The sequence below is a fragment of the Triturus cristatus genome, chromosome 11, assembly GCF_964204655.1.
Source record: "Triturus cristatus chromosome 11, aTriCri1.1, whole genome shotgun sequence".
Classification (NCBI taxonomy): Eukaryota; Metazoa; Chordata; class Amphibia; order Caudata; family Salamandridae; genus Triturus; species Triturus cristatus.
Genome location: NC_140594.1, coordinates 1,147,089,249 through 1,147,116,559, shown reverse-complemented (window position 1 = coordinate 1,147,116,559; position 27,311 = coordinate 1,147,089,249).

The following is a 27,311-nucleotide window of genomic DNA, read 5'->3' as shown; positions in this document are numbered from 1 at the left end:
AAAGTGTGGAAAGTAAGAAGAGATGTCAAATGCAGGTCTTGTGAAAATGTCAAGTTCACTGTCATTAAAACACCTTTGAGTAATCGTCCTGTTTCTGATAAAGGTTTGTCTGTTGCTTCAAGGGTTTAAATTATCACTAGAACCAAATGTGTGCCACTGAGGTACAGAACTTAATGTACTTAGCTTATCTGTGATTTTTCTGTTTTGCATTTCTGTTAGAATTTTTGTTTTTGTTTTCTTTTATCATGGGGTGAGATGTGTTACATTCTTGTCTGCCTTCCTATGTCACACATGTGTTCACTTTTCCTGCCATTCCATATTCTTAGTTCTGTTTGTGGCAGTTAGCTGCTACCTGTTGTCTTGATCAGACATACTGTGCTGCAGCTCAGTAAAACTTATAAAACTACTTACCAGCTGGAACTTCTCTTCTTTACGCATGTCTTGCTATGGTAAATAGGGTACTCCTGGCCAAAGACTACCTGCAGTCCTGGGGCATCCAAATCGGAATGGTCTCCCCTCCTGTTTATCCAGCCCCATTTGTCTCACTAAACACTCAATGAGAATTATAGACACCTGTATTCAATATTGACTAACCCAGTAGGAAGTACCCTAACCATTTTGTCCCCACATAAAAAAATAAGACAACATTTGATGAAACAGGGAAGATGAAATTAAATATAGGCTGGTTACCTGAGGCTTTGCATGGGAAGAGGGGCTCATGATATCGGAAGGCTGTCAATTTTGAGGGATCTGAAATTCCTAATGAAAAAGATGCTCTAACAATTTGCTTTCAAAATATTAAAATGGTGCTTTACCCAAAAGCCCTGGAAAAAAAATCTCATTCAACTATTGGAAAATGATCATATGCTATGCCTACAAGGGACTTGGACATTGCAATCATTCCCGATACATTGCTACATAGGTTTTTATTCCTCAGCAATAAAAACTAATAAAGCAGGACGTCCAATGGAAGTCTCGCCTTTTTCGTTGCAGTAGCTTTACGACTTGAAATAGAACCGATAAAGACAAAGGATGAAAACAATTTAATAATAATAAAACTTACAAAATGGCATAAAAACGCAGAAAATCCACTTTTTTGGTAAATCTCTATTTCGAACTAAACACAAGAACAAGGTCAACAATGGTCAATGAGATACTGCAGATAATTCTCAACGGTCTACAGGATGTACTGCTTCTAGATGTTTTAATAACAGGGGACTTTAATATGAATTTACTAAAAGCCATTTCCCCGAAATGATCTGATATCCCAGCAGGACTATATATGGTTAGTACCAGCACAAACCATGAGAGAAACAACCAAAAATCCTGTGATGCAAAAGTAATTTCTTTAGTAAAAGATTTTGAATCCCTCGATTTATGATTCCTTAACAGGAGATATTAGCAAGACTCCCCTCCAGAATGGATCTACTACATCACCTTTTTGAATGCCATCCTTGAATAAACGCTAGTATGTCTTCCGCTCTTGTATCAAGAGACATCTTTCAGAATAATAAAGACTAACAAAAGCGATCACGGACAACAGATAATAGAAATCGGTTTCCAAAACTGCCTCTTTTAAAAGCCGCATCTATCCCTGGAGAACACCACAATCAATTATAGGAGGTTTTTATAGTCAGAATACACACAATTAGGAATAAAAGATGTGGTAGAAACCAGAGCAAATAATAACTTTATTAAAGACTTCTTAAACTCAATAGTGAAGTGGTCAAACTTCCCTGGAAAAATAAGTGACGATCGCCAAATTATCAGGACTGTAAAATAATCCGTACCACTACCAATTCGGATGAACAAAAGAAAATTTAAATATGGGCACATCGTCGTGCAATCAAAAATGAGCGGAATTGATTGAGGAGACTTAACTAAGAGATTTCAAGACAATTATGAGTATCATAGAACTTTTAATACCACACATAAAAATTACAGACCAACGTTGTGGGAAGACAAATCAAGAAAAATCTAAATTTCTGGGCGCAAGTTCTATTCCTCTAAGAAAAGAAACACAAGAGACTTCTGGCAATTAATTCATGTCCTAAATCGACTGCCATTTCAAGTAACAAGTTCAGGTCTCACTGAAGAAAACTGGGAAAAATGTGTGAGGGAGCATTTTAAAGTCATTGCTAAATCAACCACACAGCACCTTTAATGAGAAAATAATACAGTTGTATTATCAAAATGCGGCTCCTCATCAAGTCTCAGAGGTTCAAATAAATAAAGTAATACAAAGAAGCAGGAATGATGTGGCCCCTGGCCCGAATGGGCTGCCACAAGCTTTTTTTTAAATCTAATATAGGATTCTTGTCAAGTAATTTATCCCAGGTATACAATTATGTACTACAGTAAGAGATGGTTCCAGACTCATGGGAAAACTATTGCCTAAATCCCCTGCAAGATGTTGAGGCCAAATATTTTGCCAATCTGCTCCTTAATGAATTGTTGGAATGGTTGAATGATATCAACGTCATCCCCCCAAACCTAACAGGATTTTCCCAAGGACAAGGTATGGAAACCAACCTACTGGTGTTAACATTAATTATGGACAAAATGAAAAATATGAACGAGGCGCTATATCTGTGCTATGTGGAATATAAGGCTGCTTTCAACTCAGTTAATCCAAATCTCTTACGACACAAGTTATCTCTCCGGGGTATCTTGCCCCTCTTTTTAAAAGCAATACGGCTGTTATACACGGATACTTAGGTGAGAGGAAGAATAGGAGATGGATCTAGGCTGTCAAGGGAAATATAGACACATCAGGGCCTAAAGCAGGGTTGTGTCCTCACTCCGTACCATTTCAATTTATTTTTAGTTGACCTCAAAACTACTCTCGATAAAGTAAATTCCAATCCTCCAAAATTGGGTTCCATGCCCATTGCTAACCTCCAATATGCTGATGATGTTCTATTACTTAGCCATACAAAAATAGGCCTGCAGCGACTCAGATCGACTTTCCATATATTCTGCAACAAATGGAGTGACAGTTAATTTAAAGTAAACTATGACTATTGAAGTGGGCAGTAAAATAAAAAAGCATTTGCAATGCAATAGGTCTCGCTTTTATGCGAGTTTGAACTATTGGCATTGTAAATGACAATGCCTTTTATTTATGTTTTGGTTTTTAAAACATAAATAAAAGTCATTGTCATTTGCAATGCCAATAGCTTAAATACTCGCAAATGGGAGACCTATTGCATTCCAAATGCTTGAAGGCATCGCTGAGTCCTGTCCCCTATGGCCCCTGAAGAGCTCCCTGTTTGCTATGAGTTAAATAAACACGCCGGTTGTCACAACTTCTCACGAGAGACCCTCCTGCCCTCCTACAGGAAGAGAAACTCATTAAAGAAAATAGTGTTTACATAGTGAAGTAGATGTACCGTGTAACAACCAAAGTAAAAGGGCCAGTCTTCATGGGAGGTTACAAATGAAGGCAAGGCAGAACTAAGGAAGGACTAACAAACCTAATAACGAATCAGAAGCCAGCATTTATGAAGGACAATGACACAAGCCAATGACAAATATGGGTGGAGAGTAGGCGGGGCTTCAAGTACATACAGATAGATAGCTGGTAGAGTGGATGGATGGATGAATGGCCTAGTGGATGCCTTTACGGATGAATGGCAGAGTGGATGAATTATAAAGTGGATGGGTGGAAGAGTGGATGGATGGATGTGTGGATAAGCAAAAGAATGGCAGAGTAAAAGGGAGGGATGGAAAGTTGAAAGGATGGCAGAGTAAAGGGCTGAATGGATGAGTGAGCGAAAAGATGAGTAAATGGATGGCAGATTGGATGGGTGGATGGATGGCAGAGTGGATAGATGGATGCTGGGTGGATGTCAGGCTGAATGGATGGTCCAGTGGATGGGTGGCTGCAGGGTAGACAGATAGGTAGGTGATAGAGTGGATGGATTGCCTAGTGGATTCATTAACAGATGAATGGCAGAGTAGATGAATGGTAGAGTGGACCGGTGGCAGAGTGAATGGATAGACAGATGGATGGCAGAGTGTCTAGATGCAGGGATCGCAGATTGGATGGATGCATGGCAGATAAGATGGATGGATGGAGGGCAGAGTGGATGGATGGAAAAGTGGATGGATGGCAGTATGGATGGATGGATGGCAGAATGGGTGGATGGATTGCAGAGTGGATGGATGGATAGATGGCAGAGTAGATAAATGGAATGATTGACAGACATATGGCAGATTGGATGGAATGGGAAAAGTTTGAATGATGGATGAAAGAATGAATAAATGACAGAAAGTAAAGGTGAATCAGTTGGATGGAAGGGTGAAAGAATGAATAGATATATCCATGGACGGAAAAGACAAGCTGTTCCAGGAAGGGTTCGGCTCACATGCATCGCTTGGTTGGTAGCATCAGCGCTTTCATTTAAAGTGGGGGCTATTTTAATTTTCTGGCTATTGCCTTGTTTTAGAGTGTATTGTATGATCCAGCAAAACAGCTAAAGCTTTCTCTATGCCAGACCTAAAAATGAAATAAGCCAAGCAGGAGTAGTGAATTTATACCCATGACACCTGGCGTTTGGATATTATCATCAAGGGCCGGCTGACTGTGTTAATCCGTGGGCTGAAGCCACTGGATTCCAGTTCTGATACCCCAAGGCCAGTGAAGGTGCTTCTGTCACTTTTCCCATCTCTCTGAGGTGAATTTCAGCAGTCACGGGGAGGGTATGGCTCCAATAGAAAAAGATAGAAATGGGGGGGGTGGAGAGAAAGAGATCAGAGACGGAGGAGAGCGAGATGGTTGGAAACAGAGAGAGATATAGAGAATGGGATGGAAGCAGGGGGGCAGATTTAGAAGCCCCTTACGCACCAATGCGTCATTTTTCCCATGTTAAAAGTGGCGCAAGGGGCTGGTAAATAAGCCCCCGGGTTTTTAAGCATTTTTGCCAGAGTTGCTTTTTGTTGTTCATCCAGCTCTTGTTTATAAAATGCTCTTTTTAGGGCTGCATACCGTTAATTTAATGACACGCCATAGCCTTCAAATATAAACTTTATTCTGACTGAAAGACACTAAGGGGCATATTATCAAGACAGGCGATAACATTATCTCCGCTTTAGCTAAACTAAAACGGCGATAATGTGCTTGATAATATGCGCTATGGAATTCCAATTGAAGCCCATGTTAGATGTGAAGGACAGCTAACCTGAGCTTCAATTGGAATTCCATAGAGCATATTATCAAGCCCCTTATCGCCGTTTTAGCGGCAGTTTTCTGCCGCTAAAGCGGCGATAATTTTAGGTGCCCCAAACTTTCAGGACCAGCTCTCTCAGATTTCCATATGAATCATGCTGCATTAATCAACCAGTGTGAAGGTCGCTCAGTCGTTACACGCTCGCCCTTTACAAGTGGGGCATAGCTTTTTCACAACAATAAATACATTCAGGAATAGACCAGCAGCATTGGGCAGTATCATATGACGGGGCTCCCCTGCAGAATGTGATGCGGGGCCCCTGACTCTCCCATATCTCACAGAAATACATTGCTCTCATCCTGAAGGGGCCATCGCCAAAGGGTTGAAGGCCCCCCTGCGAGGCTGCGGAGTTTGGCATTGAGATCTATGAGCTTCATGCAGTGGAAGCCACAGGGGCAGCAACTTATGAAACCTCAGAGATGGCGGCCCGGGCGGATTTGGGTCTTGTTAGCCACAGGAGCGAAGAGTGCTGTTGCTTCGTCGTGTGAAGACCGGATCAGGGCCGGCTTTAGCACTGGTGGCGCCCGGTGCGATAATCCTTTAAGGCGCCCCCACACCCTATGACTGCCTCCTCAAATTCTGTCCCTACCACCAGGCATAAGTGCCCCTCGTCTCTCCTGCTCAACACAGCGACCCCCTGAGTTCAGCACCCCTTCCACAGGTCCGCTCCTGGTGCGGCTGCACCAGTCACACTGCCCTAAAGCCGGCCCTGGACCGGATGGTAGCCCAGAGGAGGCTGCCTGCCTGCCATTCGGCCCTCTAGCACACTCACAGCAGCAGCTCCGCGGACCTCGCTATTAACAAGCGTCACACATCAATTCTAGCAGGGAAGAAAAGTGGCGACTCGCGCATTATTCGCATTTCTTTCCACCCCAATGCCACCCCCTTACATAACCCCTCTGCTGCCCCCCACCTTCCGTCAAACGGGTAAGTTGCAGAGCGAAAATTAGATGCAGTGACGGAGCGCTGCACAGTTGGCGGAATTTTCGGTTGCTCCACTGGTGGCTTGAAAGGTGCAATTTGCCTGATCCCCAGGTAGTGAGAGACAAATGGGCCAAGTTCTGCCCCCTCATCTCCAGCACACTTGTAAACACAATAATTACCCCTCTGGAATGTTAAGCTGTGGAAAAAAATAACCTTGCATTCCAGATTCAAAAAGTAAGAATAAGTCGTGGGTCAAGTAAGAGACTTTATCGTCCCCCAAACTGGCCTGTCCTGCAGTTTGCTTGTCCTGACCTCTGCGCGTCACCTGCAAACCTATCATGTGTCAAGAAGTCACAGAGAACACAAATATTCCCTCTCTGCTCTCTGCTCTCTTCATGTCGACAAACCACAGCATTTCTGAGGCTAATCTGGGAGAGATAAAACAATGTCGTAGGAGAGCTAGGCCGGGTCAGCGCTTTAAAAAAAACCCCCAAAAATACAAGAAACTTCATTTTGCGCCATACAGCAGCTGCTAGCCCGGCGCTGCTTTCCCGACAAGTGGCGTGAAGATCGGCTTCACATGCGCTGCTGCAGCCTGTTCCCGTGCCAATACTCCATGGACGTTAACTTCAGAGAAAAGGTGGGATATGCAACAAATGTTAGCCATTTGCAGACTACCATTGTTTAATGTTTGTTTATGTTTGGGGAATTTGTTAAGCACACGTATACCAAAAGGTCTCTTGGCGGTGAAGGGGAGGGAGGCACTTCCTGAGGGCTGCTAACAATAAGCTAGAGTGAACAACCAAGTTTTCAGTTTTTTCCTGAAATTAATGTACTCAGGTAAAAGTCTAATATCTATTGGCAGAGAATTCCAGAGAGTGGGGCCAAGGACAGAGAAACGGGAGCCACCCGTTCTCTTGCGCTTGAATCTTGGAATCATTAGCATAGCCATCGTGGACGATCTAAGATTCCATTTGGGTACATACCTTGAAATCTTAGCAGAGATAAATTTGGAGCCCTTCTCACAAAGGGCATTGAAGACCATGCAACCTGTCTTGAACATGGACCGCTGAGTCACCGGGAGCCAATGCAATTTCTTCAGGAGTGGTTTAATATGACAATGTCTTGGTTGCTGAAGGACTAGCCTGGCCGCGTGATTTTATAATGACACAGACAAAAGCCAATCCTAAGCAAAAGAGGAGTGAGACCCCACAAAGCGCATACAACAGATCGCCTACAGCACAAGCGCTGTTTAGGCTAGACCTAAAAAGAAGCATAAATGGTTCTTAGGAAAAAATCTATTGGAGCAAATAACAACATATAGACACTTGGGAGTCCTTTTTGATGATCCAGCTACTTATAAACAGGATAAGATGGACGTGGAGAGGAAAGCTATCTCCGTGACCCAGGCATCCAGGATCCTTAAAATAACTTTAGATGGTCCCAGCTATGCCCCACTACTGAAAGTGATTTCAGCCAGACTTCTACCAACCATCACATACGGTAGTGAAGTACTTCGTGGAAGGGATGTTGTTCTCTTAAATTTGATCTCCTCCAAAGTATAAATATCTTTGTTCCACCTACCCTTCAAAACATCACCAGCCCAGATAAGACTGGAGTTTGGACTTATAAATCATGTAATAGCAAGGAAGATGAAATACTTGAAAACTTGGAACAGAATAAGAAAAGCCTCAGAAAATCACTTATGCCAAGCTTTGTGGCAGGAGAAGTGTTAGACCTGGCACCATTGGTGTGGGTCTCCCTTCCATTTTATTCGATGTTGCCTCCTATGTTTTTGCTATGTTTTGCAGGTCTAGATACTTTGGGCACTTTGCCACTGTTGTTCAGTGCCAAAGTGCAAGTGCTCCCTGTTGTAAATTGCTGTAATGGATTAGTGACTCCATGCCATGATTGGCTTATTTGATTTACTTTTCAGACCCTAGTACAGTGCACCATGAGTGCCCAGGGCCTGTAAACTAAATGCTGCTGGTGGGCTTGCAGCACTGATTGTGCCACCCTGGTAAAATATGGCTCAGGCCTGCCATTGCAGAGCCTGTGTGCAGTCTGGGACTGCCATGACGACTTGCTAGTGCACCCACTTGCCAGTCCCTAAACCTCTACATGTTAGTCACCCCTAAGGTAGGCCCGAGGTACACCTATGGGCAGGGTCCATTGTATGTGAAAGGTAGGACATGCCCTGGTGTGTGTGGCATGTCCTAATAGTGAATTACAGCCAATTTTGTTTTTTACTATTGCGAGGCTAACATCTTATAATCCTAACTGACCCAGGGAACAAGGTAGAAAAACAAGTTTAGTATGCCTGAACTCAGAACGTTAAAATACATCTTTTAGTGTGGGTGATTTTTACATTCTGTGTTTGAAAATACCACTTTTAGAAAGTAGGTATTTTCTTGCCTAACACTCCATTAGGTCTCTGATTGGTTTGTGCATTACATGTCTGGTTTGTGAGTGACAGGGGACTGGAGAGGGCTTTGGCTCCAGCAGTCTGATGAGTCAGGGCTGGGCTGAATAGGACCTGGGTTGAATAGAGAGCAGGGGGAGGAGATTTCCTTTCACTTGCCTGAGCCTACATTGAATAGAGAGTAGGGGGAGGAGATTTCTTTTCAGCTACCTGGGCCAGGTCTGCTTTCAACAATGCTTTCTCCACCTCCTGCCAGGAAGCTGCACCAGAGAGGACAGGACTGGTTTGGGCTAGGTACAGACACTCTCTGCCTTCAGAGAACAAATAAATCATGTGTATACAAATAGGGGCCCAGAACCCAGGACTTTAGATAACTTCTGGGAATCTAGATGAACCTTTGCCAAGGAGAGAAACCAAGGAAGCTGAAGGAGGAGACTGCCCCAGCGCTGGTTACTGTTTGGGGTTGGCCTGCAGTGTTTACTTATTGCCAAGGAAAGGAGAAAAGGAACTTTGTGTGTACTTTATCATCTTGAGGAAGATCTCCAAGGGCTTGAAACTGATATTGTCTCCTGTTCGGAAGTCTCAGGGACACAAAGACTTCCCCACCAGCTCCCCTGAATTTCCTTGCTGGGAATTCTACCTGCAGAGATGTGCCTGCTGTTGTTTTAGGACCTCTAGAGGCTGCGTGTCTCTGGGAGCTGGAAGGGCGATGCAATGAGGAAGAAGCGTGTCACCGCCACAGCTGTTGCCATCCCATCGCCGAAGAAGTGTGCCGCTGCCATAGCTGTTTGCCGTCGCATCGCCGAGGAAGCATGTCGCATCACCTGAGAAGCGTATTGCTGCCGCAGAGGTTGCCGTCGCATCACCGCATCACCGGAGGGTCTGTCGCAGCTCAAGAAACCACCGATTTCGCCACATGGCCATCGGGCGTGCACGCATGTCATCCAAGTTGTTGCATCAAAGACGCCATCTTGTCTCATCGCACCGGATTGTCGCATCGAATCGAGGCCCCATCTTGTCTCATCAAAACCGGGACACAGTAAGAAACAGAACATTCCCTTCTCTCTGGTAAGGAACAGACGCATCGCCTCCCCAAGAGCAAGGTACTGACGCATCGCCTTACCTGCGCCCCTTTTGTATATATTGCTTTACGCATCCAAGGTACTTTGAGAGTAAAGTGTCGCTTTTATCATCTACATTGACCTAAGCTATTTCTACCATTTAAAAGTAATATTTTTGAATACTGTATTGTGGATTTTTGTCGTTTGGTCTTGTCACTTATTTTTCTAAACTGGTGTGGTGTCCATTTGTAGTGTTTTCACTGTATTACTGTATGTGTTCACAAATACTTTACACCCTGCCTCTGAGATAAGCATGCCTGCTCGTGCCAAGCTACCAAGGGGGTGAGCTGAGGTTATTTTAGGAGCGTAGCCCCCTCACCCTGACTAGAAGCAAGGGCCCCTACTTGTTCAAAGGTACCTACCTCTGCCAACTAGAGACCCCCATTTCTATCATTGGTGGTCAGCGGTGAGGATTCTGGACTTGCATTTGGGATTCATATACAGTGATTGGTGTACACTACTAGCGAGTGCAGACCATTACGCGACCACATACATTTTGGTAGAATTTTTTCTTTGGGATTTCTATTTTTGCTAAGAACTGCCAATTCTTGTTACCATGAGCAAAACAACATCCAACGCATCTATGGATCTACAATTTGAAGAAGGGAGGGTTGATACCTACACTGTGCCACAGCTTAAGTCCATCTGTAGAAGATTTAAAATCTCTGTGAGAGGCCTCACCAAGAAGGAGTTCCAAAAGGCGCAGAGGGCCTGGTTGGAATCTAGAAATGCTACTGAGCATCCTGAAGAGTCTAGGGAGGAGGCAGAGAATACAGATGGGCAGCTGGAGGGACCATTGTGCCTGATCGGAGAGAAAGTACCTTCCAGGGCAGGCAGCAGTGTTTCTTCAAAGGTCCTGTCCCCAGGAGAACTGGAGGACAGGGAGAGGTTTAGAATTCATAAGATGGAGCTAGCAAAGCTCAAAATGGGTGATCAGATGGAATTAGAAAATAATAAGTTAGCCTTGGAAGAAAAGAGAATGCACTTAGAGCATGAAAGAATGTTGAGGGAGTTGGAGCTGAAAGCAAAGAGCTTAGAGATTACTCCCTCTGGTGGCAGCACACCATCTGTGCCTGTAGAAGCAAGAGTATATATCCCCAAAGATGTAATTAAGGAGTTCCACAAGCATGAAGATATTGGTCAATGGTATAAGGCCTATAAAGTGGCCATGTCTTCCCACCGGGTCCCTGAGAAGGATTGGGGAGCAGGGTTGTGGTGTCCCACCTTGTTAGACTTGCCCTCTGAGGACCAGAATTCCTATGTCCATATGAAGGAAGCCTTAATGACCAGGTATGGGATGACCCCCGAGCTTTATAGACAAAGGTTTAGAAATTGTAAGAAACTGGAATCAAGTACTTGGGTGGAATATGTGTCTTTTGTTTGCAGATCATTGGATGGTTGGGTGAAGGGTAGCAAAGTGAATGATTTTGAGGCGCTCTATGATTTGATTGCATGGGAGCACTTTTCCAGTAATTGTTTTCCAGAGCTACGCCAGCATCTGATTGATTGTAAGCTGACTAACCCTAGGAAACTTGCTGAGGAGGCGGACCGCTGGGTTAGTACCCGGGTCCACAAGGGTCAGGTGGGAGACTTCGCCAAAGGTGGACAGCGTCCCCAGCAGAAGAGTGGGGTGGACTTGGGTAAACAGAGGGAGTTCCAGAAAGGGCCCCAAAGTAATCCCCAAGGGAACCAAGGGAAGGGTTCCCAGCCTCCCCCTGTGAAGAAGCCCCGACAGATAAGCCTGTTCAGAAGGGGCCCAGGACATATTATAATTGTGGTCAGGTTGGCCACTGCTTCTGGGATCCTAAGTGTCTCATGAAAGTGAATGCAGCACCCACTGGTGCACCTCCCTGGCAGATGACTAGTGTAGCTCTGGGGGAGGATTTGGGTGGCCAAGGAGGGTGGGGTACCGAAGAGATGTCCCTAGTCTCTCTAGGAGTTAGTGAGATGGTCCCTAGGACCCAGCTGCCTGATAACACTAAGAAATACAGGCAGTGGGTGACCATCAATGGCCATAGGGTGGAGACTCTGAGAGACACCTGAGCCAATGTGACAGCTGTCAGTTGTCAGCTGGTGTCTGAAGAGCAGGTGATCCCCCATTCATTTTACCCTGTAGTTGCCGCTGACAACTCAGAGAGCCACTGCAAGGTGGCCAAGGTTCACTTTGAGTGGGGGGGTCTCAGGTACCTTTCAAGTAGCTGTGAGACCAGCCATACCTGTTGACTGTCTGCTAGGCAATGATTTGGAAAGCTCCCCTTGGGCTAAGGTGGAGAGAAGGTCTCATTTGGAGATGTTGGGTCTCCCTGAGTTGGCGTGTGTGACCACTCAGTCCATGGCAGCCAGTACGGGTAATCAAGGAGACCTGGAGCCTGAAAGAGTGGCCCAGGTGCCTGCCTTAAAGAGAAGAGGCAAGGGGTGCGGGAAACCGGGCCCCCGAAGTTCCCACAGTCCAGGAGGAGGCAGACATTGAGGATATTACAATCCCAGGAGAATCTTCAAACTCTAAGAGCTCCTCGTCTGTGATGGTAGTGAATAAATCATAGAAAAGTGGGCTTCCCATGCCTCACTTGTTATATTACAGCTTATAGAAGATAGTGGTTGAGCAAAAGATCTCATATTTTTAACTGCAGCCCAGAAAGCGTTCCCATTATTTTATGCTAGGGCATCCCAGAGCTCATTCTCAAGTTCTTCTTTCCTTTGTGAGACGGCTACCTTACACTTTTTCCTTAAGGATTTAAACAAGGAAGAATCTCTTGGGCTTTTTGATAATGCCCCACACAGCTGTCTGTTAATGGATGAGCATTCACCATTATACCACCTTGGTCTGAGCTCCACTCTCGACATGAGTTTCGATAATATAGATTTAATCCCCTCACATAATTTTGTGAAGACACCAATTACCACCAGGTTAGGATTATGTGATGACAAACATGAATCAATGAGACTCGGGTAGTCCCTAATCATCTTAGAAAAAAGATCTGTATAATTAACTCCTTGCCAAACCAATCTTAGGTTATCGGTAGAGGGTGTCAAAATCCTGGCGCCACACTCATTTTTATAGTTTGGTTTTGAGGCGATTCTTAATTCTATCATAATCGGATTATGGTCGCCATGAATAGCAAGGACAACCTTAGCTTTAATTATACCAGCCTCGAGAGTAGGGGAAATAAAAATGTAATCTATAGTGGTAGCGCTATCCCTTCCTATAAATGTCGGTTCCGGGAGGTCACTGTTATAATTTACCTCAGCAATTTCCATCACGTTTATCAGATTATGATTGTACAAGTGATCACGTAGTTTAATACCCCTATTACATTGATATACCTTATTGCTAGTACCTGTGGGTAACATAAGATCACTGGGGATTTTGGCATTAAAATCACCCCCCAGACCAATACCCACAGTATTACCAAGCTGTAAAGATGCGATTAAATTAAACAAATTGATAAAATTTATATTAGGTACAGAATAAAAATCATTGTTATAAAAATTAATGAAACATATGGATATATCCCTTTTATATATTACCGCTTGAAATTTATCATCTTTGGTATCTAACACCTTTATTGTACCTCCAGCCGCAGTATTAACCCAAATTGAAAGACCGCCAGATGGGCGACCAAGTTTAGGAATGAGGGCAAGGGTATTATGGCATTCAAACCCATCAATATATAAGTCTTGAGTGGCCCATATCTTCTAGAACATAAGGATGTCCTGCTCCTGTACAATATATAGTCAGTCTGGTAGAAGTATTTTAGACTCTAAACCTGCAATGTTCTAACTTAGTACTTTCAAATTAGAATCCTTAATTAACTTATTAGACAGAGCATAATCTATTGGCTCAGGGGAGTTCACATCTGAATCCATTAGGGGACCAGCTTTATTAGACAAAGCATGATCTATTGGCTTCGGAGAGTGCACATCTATATTCATTTGGGGATCAACTTTATTAAACAGAGCATGATCCATTGGCTCAGGGGAATACACGTATGTGTTCATTGGGGGACCAGCTTCATTAATTTTCAAATGTGGCATTAGTCAATCCTGGCTATCTAAGTCAGACAAAGGTAAGAACCTGTTGTGCAGGGATGGGTGAGGAGCATTATTTATCAAGGGCCCAGGAACTGGCTTATAAAAATAGCCCAATGGTAATGTACGGATATGTGTAGAGTTTAAGGTAAAATCTTCCTGTGCCCTTGCTGGAGCAGAGTTTTCTGTTTGAAAATTCGTTGGTTTTTGAAGCTCTGGCATGTCTATTTGTCATATTAATTTATTAATAACTAATTATTAATCATTTGTCTTGTGCAAGTGTGTTTATACTAATCAATCCGTTTGTTTTAATAAGAGAGAGTTACACGTGGGTACGCATAAATGTGCTGTTTAATAATAACGTGCGTGTTTTCATGTTTAAACGTTGCTATGTGCTGTTTATTTTTGAGCACAAAACGCTTTTCGAATTAATGCTTTTCTATGTTGCAAGAGCTAGATAAATACATACACATAAGGGTATTAGTGGGGTTAACACTGTTTAATCACTATGCTGTGGTAACGTTGTTTTTGTTTCTTTTAATTAAGATGGTCTATTGTGGCCTATGGTGGCCTAAACAAAGATGGCCGATTTGTAAGCCTGGCCTTGATTAGAAAATAGAAAACCGTGATGGGAGAGAGCCCTGCTGAATATGGTCCTGAAGTCAGCTGACCACAGTCCTTGCTTGCCCTGTTAAAAATTTCCGTGAGGACAGCAGCAGTTTGGGTGATCTCCAAGTGAAATGAAACGTCCTTGGCAGCCTTGGGAAACAAAGGAGCTTTAGAGAAAGACTCTGAACTATGGTCTCATTGCCGAGGAAACGTGGAATCTACAAGATACAGTTGTGTTTCTTGGTTCCTGTTCCGTTGTCTTTATTTTGTGATTTTTCCTGAGCGGAGATTTTCAAATGTAGCAATGTTACATCCTTTCCTTCTCGCTCTGCTCAGCGGTCCAGCGGACGTTACAACTTTTCTATGTATCTTTCCTTTGTTCAAATTACTATAAGAATTGTTAGCCTAGAGAGGGTTTTTTTTGCCACTTGCCATTTGCCTTTGCCGCGTACCGAATCTGTGTTGGTGAGGATCGATGCTGAAAGGACTTCGTCTTGAGAGACTTTACCGAGAGACTTGTCCTGACCCGTTCTGACATTTAGCTAGAATAGGTAACTATGAGAAAAATGATTTACTCTGATTGATTTTCTTTTGACTAATTTTAGATAAAGCAATATAATTTGAACATGGTGTTGGATATTATTTCTTGTCAATTATTGAGTACTATATTTTGATTATTGTTGTATAGGTTGTATAGATTATGTTTATGGACAGTCACAATAAACAGGTCTTATCGACCTCGATATAGATGCGGGGTGTCTAGGAGTTTTCTTTCCACAGGTTTATTGCTGGTAGAGTATTTGAGCGTATGTTAGTGAAATGGGCCCTAGCGTATGATGAATGTATGTGCGTGTAACTGTGAGATTACTCTATCTGTGGTAGTGGGAATATTATACACACCCTGATCTCTATCAATTTCCTGGTAGCAGAGGATGGTTGTTGATGATTGTCTTGATCTGATAAGATTGCTTGTACATTAGCTTTTTGATTATTGATTATTGATTGATGTTGGTATATGTACTAATACTATATGTTGAAGTCGTAATGTTGAGTTATATGTAGTGCTTCTGGAACTTGGAAGCTGGTAGCAGTTCCGTAGTAGGGCAGAGGGAAGTATATGCTGCTCTCGGGAAAGACGGAATTGTAAGGAATAACGTGTGACAATTGAAGTTGCGCGTCACATTGTCTGGGTTCGGAATCAGTGACATTGTTGTATGTTACTATTAGAATATATTTCTGGTATATAAGGAGTGTGTATGGTAGTGAAGGTTATCTGTGAAACTCTGGTCTTAAGTCCCAGGGATCCGTAAGGTTTACCGTTAAAGCTTATCGCGGGAGGAGTAATAGGTATTCTCTGAGCTTGTTTGAGGAACTGGGCAGAGGTAAGCTGCTTAGTTGATGTGAGTTATAATTCTGTAGTGGGACAGATTGTTCGCTGTTCTCGGGAAGCAGGATTCTGTGTGAATGTACTATATTTTTCTTGTATGAATGTGCGTAAATGTATATACATTTGATTGATTGTAAGACTCTTTGGACAAGTCCTAGAGGAAACAGTTAAGGGATGTATGAAAGTTTGTTGATTCTTGTGAAATAGATTTCCTTTTACTATTCTGTGGTTAGCGAAGCAGACAATGGAGATGTTTTTATGTTGTAACTAATAGATTTTGTAGAATTTTGACACGAAGTCTACTGAGAAGATTTTGTAAAGGAGGGGTAGACGAGTAACAGAAGACAGGAGACAAGCGACTGCAGCGACTGTTGACGTTAGAAAGACCGCGCTCTGATTGGATAGTGGATCAGAATAGTGTTCGCGCTGGGATTGGTGCGTTGGTGTGAGCCGCGCAAGGATTGGAAGAGCTATTCTAGTGACGTAGACGCTCCAGGATTGGTGCGTTAGTGTGAGTCGTGCTGTTATTGGTTGAAAATTCGTATTGTATATTTATAATACGGAAAAGAGTAGAGAGTTTTTGGTAAACGCTAAAATGTATTACCAAGAAGAGAAAAAGAAGAAAACATTCTTTGGAAAAATTAAAAAGTGGTTTAACAAGGATAAAGATGTTAAGACGAGAGAGGGTGAGTTGTTACCTCCAGCGAAAACACCTGCATCCTTCATGGCTGCGAAATATGGGTTTCATACCTGTATATGGTTGGAGAATTGGGTTAGGTATACTAAAGAAGATGGTGTTCTAGCATTTCCAGAACATGGTTCATTTAATCTGGCCGTGTTAAGAAATTTACGGGAAAAGATGTTATGTCTAGACCCGAAACCAAGACTTACACAGTTTGAGGCTTTAGTGGAATGGGAAGAGGAAGTACATGAGCGATAAAAACAGAGATCTGGAGGTTATTACAGGTACATGTTTGGGAGGAGACATGATCGTGAGACTCATCATGATCGAATGAAAAGGTGGCGAGATGTTAGTATGTCAGAGGGATTATATCCGATGAGAACAGTTGAAGGAGGAGCAGAAAGGGTTCCTGAATCAGAAATGAGAAGATATGGAGTTAATGAGTATGAGGATGAGGTCTTGAATGACATGATTTACAAAAGACCACCTCCATATAGACCAGAACCAGATGAGAGTAAACCAGTTGTTTCTCCGATAAGAGATACAGTTTGTATCATTGAGACGGAAAATGTGACACCTGAATCAAGAGGTAGTAATTCTTTCAGGGAGAGAGAGAATCGAGGTAGTGACGAAAAAGCCAGACAATTAGCCAGAACCACAACAGTACTGACTGAGAAGATTAGGGAGTTAACGAAGAATCTAGAAGCTGTTACGGTGCCTGTAACTATAGGTCCGGTTATGCCTGTGTTTGACAAACAGAGGACAGGTGAAAATGGACTGGTGATTCCATATGTTGGGAATAATTTGACAAATTCAGTTGGTCCTTCAGGAGATTCAGGAAAAAGAGCAGAAAGAAGTGACCTGAGACAATCCAGACATGACATATGTAGTGAAATACTGGATGCTAGTGAAGCTAGTTGTTCAGGGATGCCAATTTTAGAACCGCAGAAGAGAGTGGTTCCAGTAAGAAAAACTGCTGAAATAACAGTTGAAGATTTGAATGATTGGATGAAAGTTCTTCAGAAAAAAGATAAAGATTCACAAGCAATTGATGTGGCTAGGTTACGTGTAGAATTAGAAGAGCTTGTTACGGGAACAGTTCCAACAGAAATTCTGAAGAGTCATCATGATGGTGAGCTAATGTTTATGTGTAAGAACATTACCTGGAGAGCAAGAAATACACATGACAGGCTAAGAGCAATAGCGAATGAGCAGGGAGTTGACATTGATAAAGTGGAAGCTTTACAAAAAACCTACAGGATGGACTTTACAGAGAAAGATATTGAAAATGTGAATGCTACTGGTAGAACAGGACAGATTAAGGAAATGGTAGCATTATTGCGAAGATGGGGTGATGTAGAAAAGTGGAAGGATAGGTGGTATAAGAAAAGAGAGGAATCTGAAGATAGAACAACTTATTCAGCATTTCCAGTGAGAGAAAAAGAGAAACCAGTGGATAATTATCCTATGAGAGAAATACCTGGAGGAGGATATGTACATGTTCCATGGACCAGACAGGATATTTTATCATTTACGAATGATTTCCCTCGATTGAGAGAAAAGCCCGTCGAGTGGTATAGGCAGGTAGATAGGTTTGTGAAATTGTCAAAAGTGCTGTGGGTTGACCTGAATAGTCTGTTTGATATAATTGTTCCAGCAGACTTGTGGACTGAGTGTAAAATAGTTGTGAGTTGGCCTACTAAGGAATATCCAAGGGATCCAAGAACAGGAGCACCAGATCCAGAGGTAATGAGAAAGTATGATCAGGTGATGGTATACCTGAAGAGTAAAGTACCTGCAAAAGAGACAGACTGGGTAAAGATAGATCGAACACAACAGGAAGCAAAAGAATCAGTTCATGCTTTTTACGAGAGGCTGATACTGGCATTTAAACAATTCAGTGGAGATGAACACCTGGGTGACAAAGATTTGAGTCATTTTGTATACAGATTTGTATATGGCCTTAGACCTGAAATTGGTGAGAGAATTCGTGAGCATACAGTGGATTGGCAGAGTAAGAAAGTAGATGAGATTCTGAGACATGCAAAATACTTCAGTGATGAAATTGAAGCAAAACAAAGAAAGCTGAAAGAGAAAGCAATGTGGGCACAAGTGAAAGTTGCGGAAAGACAGGAAGCACAGTTAGTGGAACAGGCGAATAATCCAGGAAACAATGCAGGGAATAGACCTAGATATGCAGGGAAAGGAAAAGGAAGTCTTGAGGAAGCAACGAAAAAGTTTCCTTGTCACAACTGTGGCCAATTGGGGCACTGGAGATCAGAATGTCCTAATCCACCATTAGCGAGTAATGAGAATAAATCCTTAAATCAACAGGTGCAGAACGATGGAAATAATCAACAGCAGCAACAACAGAAAGTTGTGAGACAGCAGAGTCAAGAGCCAAAACCGCCCTTGCCGCAGAATAGAGGGTCACAAAAGTATAATCAGGATTCAGGATTCTACAATGATGAACAGGTAAACAAACCAAGACGTTCTAACAAGGTACAACAGTACTTGTTAAAGAGTGAAGGGAGTGAGTCTGAGGGTGATTATTGACGGTGCCGAAGAGAGGAGGAAGAGTGCATACTTGGTGCAACTCTAGAAATAGACCAGGCAGGACCATTTGTGGATGGGAAAATAAATGAGGAGAGTGTTACTTTTTTGGTAGACACAGGTGCGACAAGATCAACTGTCTGGTCAACAGATGTTAGAAATCTTCCTCTCTCGGATGAAGCAATCCAAGTAGTTGGTGTAGCCAATACACAAATCAGAACACGTCTTACTGAACCAGTAAGAGTACAGATAGGGAAATTTTCAGACATGCACAGATTCATTGTCTGTGACACAAGTCCAGTGAACCTGTTAGGTAAGGACCTATTGTGCAAGATGAATTGTACAATTTTCTGTACACCGGATGGAATAGCCTTTGAAACACCAGATGAGGATGTTTTGTACCGAGTGACTCTAGAAAATAGAGAAAGTGAGTTAATTGGTGCATTTGCTGTGTTTAATCCGGAGGATTTGCCTCGAGAACTGAGAGACACAGTGAAAAGGACAGTTTGGGATTTTACTGGAGAGGATGTGGGATTGATGAATAATGTAGATCCAGTGAAAATTGCAGTGAAGGAGGGAATTACATATCCTAACATTCCTCAGTACAAAATGACACCAGAAATAATTGAAGGGATAACTCCTATAATTGAGAAAATGATTCAGCAGGGAGTCCTGAGAGAACTACTGAGTAGTCCGTGTAATTCACCGATAATGGGACTAAAAAAGCCTAATGGGAAATTTAGGATTGTGCAGGATTTGAGAAAAGTTAATCAAATTGTGGTGGCATGTTGTCCTATCGTGCCAAATCCATCAGTGATCCTGTATCAAATTCCACATGATGCTGAGTGGTATACAGTGATTGATTTGTGTCATGCGTTCTTTTCAATTCCATTGCATCATGATAGCCAGCCGATTTTTGCATTTAGGTTTGGCCAGCGTATTTTAGCATGGTGTCGTATCCCACAGGGGTATACAGAGAGTCCTTCGATATTCAATCAGTTATTGAAGAAATCGTTGGAGAGTTTGATCATGCCCGAGAACTCAGTACTAGTGCAGTATATTGATGACCTACTTGTGGCATCAAAGACACGTGAAGCTTGTGAAGTAGATACCATAGCTTTACTGAATCATCTGGCAGATGGAGGGTTAAAGGTATCTCCAGCCAAATTGCAATTTTGCAAGAAAGAGGTGCATTATCTTGGACATAATATTGAAAAAGGTCTGAGAAAAGTGACGGATGACAGGATCAGAATAATCAGAGAAATGAAAGCACCAAAAACCCAGAGAGAAGTGAGAATGTTCCTGGGTATGGTGGGTTATTGTCGTCAGTGGATAATTAATTTTTCGCTGATAGCAAAGCCACTGATTAAACTGACAAAAAGTGAGATGACAGACCCATTGGAACTAGATGCAGAACAAATGGCAGCATTTGAAGAGCTCAAAAGTAAAATGTGTGAAGCTCCAGCTTTGGGTATGCCTGACTACGAAAAGGAGTTTGAGTTGTACTGCAGTGAGAGAAATGGATGTGCACTTTCAGTGTTAATTCAGAAGCATGGATTACTGAGAAGGCCTATTGCGTACTTCTCATCGACACTTGACCCTGTAGCTGTGGGTTTACCAGGTTGTCTGAAATCTGTGGCTGCAACATGCAGAAGTCTGGAACAAAGTGAGGGAATCATAATGGGATATCCTGTAAGGGTATTCGTACCTCACAATGTGGCAATTCTTTTGACAAGAAGCAGAACCCAGTACATGTCACATAGTCGATTGACTAAATATGAAAAAGTGATTCTGGGAGCATCGAATGTGACTCTTGAGAGATGTGTGAATGTGAATCCAGCGACACTCTTGCCGGATATTGAAAACGTGGGTGTGAAGATGGAAGATGATCATGATTGTTTGGATGTGCTGGATTACTGTACAAAACCGAGACCAGACATAAGGGATCTTCCCTTACATGAGAGTGACCATGTGTTGTTTGTGGATGGATCATGCCTGAGAAATGATAATGGTGTGCTATGTGCAGCATATGCGGTGTGCAAAGTTTCAGAGGTCATGGAAGCATCACCATTGAAAGGAGTGAAATCTGCGCAAGTTGCTGAATTGGTGGCATTGACAAAAGCTTGCGAAATTGGGAAAGATTTGAGGACAACTGTGATGACTGATAGTCAGTATGGATTTGGAGTTGTGCATGATTTTGGCCAGCTTTGGCTACAAAGAGGTTTCTTGACATCGAGTGGAACTCCGATAAAGAATGCTGAAATGATTGGTAAATTACTTGAGGCGATACAGCTGCCTAAGGAGTTAGCAGTTGTAAAGTGTGCTGCCCATGGACAAGGAGAAGATTTTATAACGGTCGGAAACCGTTATGCAAATGATGTTGCGCAATACTGTGCTAAGACAAATCAGTCTATTAATCGGGACCGAGAGGGTGAAATGTCTTTTCTCTCTGTGATGTTTACTAATGTCTTAGAGACATGGGATGAAGTGAAACAGTTGCAAGATGAGGCAGGAGAGGAAGAGAAAAAAGATTGGATTAAGGCAGGATGTGCTCCAAGAGAAACAGACCATGTTTGGGTCTACAGAGATGGCAGACCAGTAATGCCGAACTCCATTTTGTCGTCAATGGCAAGAATGTATCATGGCCAGGGACATTTGGGGAGGGATGCGATGGTTAGGTCATTTAAGCAAACATGGTACAATGCAAAGTTCAGGACAATTGCAGAAAGCATCTGTCAAAGGTGTTTGGTTTGTCAGCAATATAACACTGGGAAAAAGACAGTGGTGAGTCTGGGAACAATAGGCAGAGAAGGAGGTCCTTTTACAAGAATGCAAATTGATTTCATTGAAATGCCCCAAGTAAACAGACTGAGGTATGTTCTAGTGGTAGTCTGTTTGTTTTCAAGGTGGGTGGAAGCTTACCCGACTAGAAGAAATGATGGAATAACAGTGGCAAAGTTACTGTTAAGGGAGTTGATTCCTAGGTACGGGTTTCCAGTAACGATTGAGTCTGATAGAGGTGGACACTTTCAAAATGAACTCATGGGTTTCATTTGTGAAGCATTAAAAATACAGCAGAAGCTACATTGTGCATACCGACCAGAGGCTTCTGGTGTGGTTGAGCAGATTAATGGCACAATCAAGAATAGGATTGGTAAAATGTGCTTAGCCACTGGCATGAAATGGCCAGATGTTTTACCTCTTGTGCTGATGACTATTAGATCTACTCCAGATAGAACTACTGGCTTGAGTCCGCACGAAATAATCATGGGACGTGCAATGCGCCATGCATTTGTACCTGTCAATAAGTTAGTGACAATAACTGATGACATGATTTTGGATTACTGTAAAGGCCTGGCTGACGCAGTTCATTCTGTGTTTCACCAGGTTGGAGAATAAGCTACCACACTTGAGAAGAAGCAAGCCCATGATCTGAGTCCAGGAGACTGGGTGAGGATTAAGGTACACAGAAAAAGAAATTGCTTGGTTCCAAGGTGGGGAAGGCCGAGACAAGTCATTCTAACTACGACAACTGCAGTAAAGTGTGCTGGAGTGAAACACTGGGTACATGCAAGTCATACTCTGAGAGTTCCAAACCCAAAAGAAGGGACTGGTAAAGAGTATTTTGAAGAGTCAGATTCCAGTGATGATGAGGATACAGAATCAGTGAGGAAAGAAGCAGAAAAGGCTTCAAGTGAACCACTGCGAGTATCAGAGAAGAGATCAGATTCTGTAAGAGAGCCTGAAGTTTCAAAAAGCAGTGAAGGAAAAAGAAAAGAAAAGAGAAATTTCACAGAGATTACTCCTGAATCAGAAGAGGAGGAGATTGAAGAACCACTTGAGATTATACTTGAAGAAGCAGGGTCAGAAGAAGATAGAGAGGGACAGATTGCGGAAGACCCCCGAGGAGGTGTAGGGAACATTCTTGACGAGCTAGGTGAAGGGACAAGTAGACAGCAAGAAGATTGCGTGTCGGAGACCCGAGGAGGGACAGAAGTAGGGAAGTCTCAAACAGTGGTGAAAGAATCTGTGGAGAAAAAGAAAGCTGCTAGAAAACGGAAACAGAAGGCACTTGAAGCAGAATTGGATGAGAGTGAGAATGAACAAACAGAGGGTTGAGTTCTGAGAAAGAGAACTTGGATTGGAGAAAGAAATAATAAAGAAATAAAGCCGAAAAAGGTTGTGAAAGGAGATCGTTGGCCTAACAACAGAGTTAAGAGGCTGAGATACAGAATAATAAGAGCGAATACATCAAAAGCAGAACAAGTGAATGAAATATCGAGTCAAAATTCAAAGGCAAAAGGAGAAGAATCAAAAGAATCAAAAGAACCAGAAGAGATCAAAAGGATAAGAAAACCTAACCAGAAGTATAGGTCGCCGGAATGGATGTATGTGACACTGCCTGAAAGTGAAGAGGTGGAAAGTCAAGGAAATCCAGAGGAGACCGTACGAGAAGTGGTTGAGGAAGATACTGGTGAAATCCTGAAAGTACTCTTGACTGACATTGGAGAAGAGTCAAATACTGAGGATTTTGATGTTGGAGATCTAATACAATTTGATGTTGAAGAAATTGGAGTGAAGAATGACAAGTATCCAAACTGAATAAAAGCAGGATTCACTTGGATTAAGTGAACAAAAGAGTCATTTGAAGAAACTGGAAAGAAAGAATTTGAAAAGAATTGTTGAAGTTTCAATTTCAGTAGTGGAGTAGTAGAGGCTAAGTCAAAGTAGTAAAATGGCTAACATAGAGGATAATCAAAATAGATGTGCCTTCTTTAAAAGGTGGTGTAGAATGTGCTGCTGCTGTACTGGATTATTAATGCTTCTATGGGGTGTTTTAGTTTTATTAGTGACTTTTAAAGTTGAATTTGAGATGCATACAGAGAATGTGACAAATGTAGAGAAGAATTCGCAAAAAGTAGTTCCGATTAGAATTAGTAATACTTACATACACAAAGATAGGTCAATTAATAATTTTTCTAGTAATGTTTTTTCAAAATTGTTATATGAATATGTGAAAACAATGGAAGTGAGGGATTGCTACGTTTGTATGCAATTACCTGCATCCGTTTCAGAGGGTGTTACTTATCACCATTTACCAGCTACATATGGTATTTCTTGTAGTGTTTTAAGTAGTGTTTTTTATTTGTTAGGGAAAGTAGATTATAAGATGTCTAACAGAGATAGTATTTTTGGGCACTTGCCAATGAACAAAGAGCTGAATCCAGCTAAAGAAGCTAACACTTTTGGTGAGATTTTTATTGAAGAAAAAGGATTAACATTAGATTACATTTTTAAGAATAATTTAACTTGCAGTCTGAAAGAAGAGGAGAAAGCTTTCCTGGATATGGTAGAGGAAAGGAGATTGAACATGCATGAGAAAGCAGGAGAATATAAAGTGAGTGAGACGATTTGGGACATTGAAATGGGAAAGGAGTTGAAAAATGGGGCTAGTCCAACTTTAGCTCTAGATGCACCACAGAAGGGTAAGCTGTGCATTACCAGAAGGAAATCTCAATATGATACATATTTTGTTGGGACTAGTGAGTGCCATGATACATACTTCATTGCAACAGGTTGGGGTTTCAGAGGTGGAGAAGATACAATTTTTCCAGGAGTGTATTATGTTTGTGGGAACAAGGCTTATTACAAGTTTCCTGACCATTGGTATGGCACGTGTTATGTGGGCCTGGTCTTTCCAAAGATTTTTCATATAGATAAGATAAGAGATGTAGAACATATTAATTTACTAATGCGTTTTAAGAGAGAAACTTGGTCTGAAATAGTGGGTGATATTTTTGGGGTTTTGATTCCAGCAGTGGGAATTTCTTTGAATGCTTATGGAATTCGGAAACTGTCAACAGTGGTTGATCGCTTATCGACAAATACCGCTGGAGGGTTTCTTTTGGTGAATACGGAATTAAGTGCCGTACGTGCCATGTCTATGCAAAATCGACTTGCCCTTGATATTGTATTGGCCAAAGAGGGTGGAGTTTGTGGAATGCTGAAAGTTCAACATTGTTGCACTTACATTCCAGATGAAAGCAAAGACCTGAAGGTCTATATCAAAAATATTACTGATTTGCATGAAGAATTAGTACCACTTGAAGCTGAGAGTTTATGGACTAAAATAGCTAATAAGATGATAGCTGTTAAGGATTTTATTGCAAAAATAGGTAGTACTATTATAGGTAGAATATTGTTTCCTTTAACTTGTATAATTGTTGCTCTATTGATACTGAGATTAGTGTGTGTGTGTTGTAAAAACAGGAGAGGGAAAAAGAAATTGAATAAAGAGGGGAAAAACAAGAGGTTGAAAAGAGAACCACAAGAGATTGAATTAGAAGAATTGAGGGAGAGTGTTTACTTAGAGACAAAGAAGGATGATGAAAGAGTGACTGGTGTGTAATGTTGTGTAAGGAGAAAAAGACATTTCCGATTTCTCCTAAAATGGGACTAAATTTTCACTAATTTTTTTTTTTTTGGGTTTATTTGGTGATAAAATCACCAAAGGGGGGATTGCTGGAGCAGAGTTTTCTGTTTGAAAATTCGTTGGTTTTTGAAGCTCTGGCATGTCTATTTGTCATATTAATTTATTAATAACTAATTATTAATCATTTGTCTTGTGCAAGTGTGTTTATACTAATCAATCCGTTTGTTTTAATAAGAGAGAGTTACACGTGGGTACGCATAAATGTGCTGTTTAATAATAACGTGCGTGTTTTCATGTTTAAACGTTGCTATGTGCTGTTTATTTTTGAGCACAAAACGCTTTTCGAATTAATGCTTTTCTATGTTGCAAGAGCTAGATAAATACATACACATAAGGGTATTAGTGGGGTTAACACTGTTTAATCACTATGCTGTGGTAACGTTGTTTTTGTTTCTTTTAATTAAGATGGTCTATTGTGGCCTATGGTGGCCTAAACAAAGATGGCCGATTTGTAAGCCTGGCCTCGATTAGAAAATAGAAAACCGTGATGGGAGAGAGCCCTGCTGAATATGGTCCTGAAGTCAGCTGACCACAGTCCTTGCTTGCCCTGTTAAAAATTTCCGTGAGTACAGCAGCAGTTTGGGTGATCTCCAAGTGAAATGAAACGTCCTTGGCAGCCTTGGGAAACAAAGGAGCTTTAGAGAAAGACTCTGAACTATGGTCTCATTGCCGAGGAAACGTGGAATCTACAAGATACAGTTGTGTTTCTTGGTTCCTGTTCCGTTGTCTTTATTTTGTGATTTTTCCTGAGCGGAGATTTTCAAATGTAGCAATGTTACATCCTTTCCTTCTCGCTCTGCTCAGCGGTCCAGCGGACGTTACAACTTTCCTATGTATCTTTCCTTTGTTCAAATTACTATAAGAATTGTTAGCCTAGAGAGGGGTTTTTTTGCCACTTGCCATTTGCCTTTGCCGCGTACCGAATCTGTGTTGGTGAGGATCGATGCTGAAAGGACTTCGTCTTGAGAGACTTTACCGAGAGACTTGTCCTGACCCGTTCTGACATTTAGCTAGAATAGGTAACTATGAGAAAAATGATTTACTCTGATTGATTTTCTTTTGACTTATTTTAGATAAAGCAATATAATTTGAACATGGTGTTGGATATTATTTCTTGTCAATTATTGAGTACTATATTTTGATTATTGTTGTATAGGTTGTATAGATTATGTTTATGGACAGTCACAATAACCAGGTCTTATCGACCTCGATATAGATGCGGGGTGTCTAGGAGTTTTCTTTCCACAGGTTTATTGCTGGTAGAGTATTTGAGCGTATGTTAGTGAAATGGGCCCTAGCGTATGATGAATGTATGTGCGTGTAACTGTGAGATTACTCTATCTTTGGTAGTGGGAATATTATACACACCCTGATCTCTATCACCCTCAGAAGTGATCCAACCATGGGCGGGCTGCAAAAGTTAATCACTATGCAGTCCCCCTTAATATTCTTTGGGGACACCCCCACCCACCCACCTCTTTTAACCATGATGATGTTATGCATGTCTGACACCTTAAACCTCCTGTGTTTAGATAGCCAATCCACACATTTATTTTGTAGTTGAAGCCAAGTTTCCTCCTGTTCTTTTTTGAGGGTTGGTACCCCTGCCAACACTAAGACATATGGACAAGCCTCTGGCGATAATCCTAAAACCTCCACATTGGAATCATAATGACCCTTTCTCATGAAATTCGATAAGCCATTGAGTGACTTGGAATTCTCTCTAGATAAACTAATAACTGGGTCAGGCAGGCTAGTAGAGGGCAGATTTTGAGGAGTCCTGGATACGTTGCATGTGTTAATAAAAAGGGGCTGGTTTTCCTGCGCTTCGTTATGCTTGGGTACAAGAAGATCTTTAAC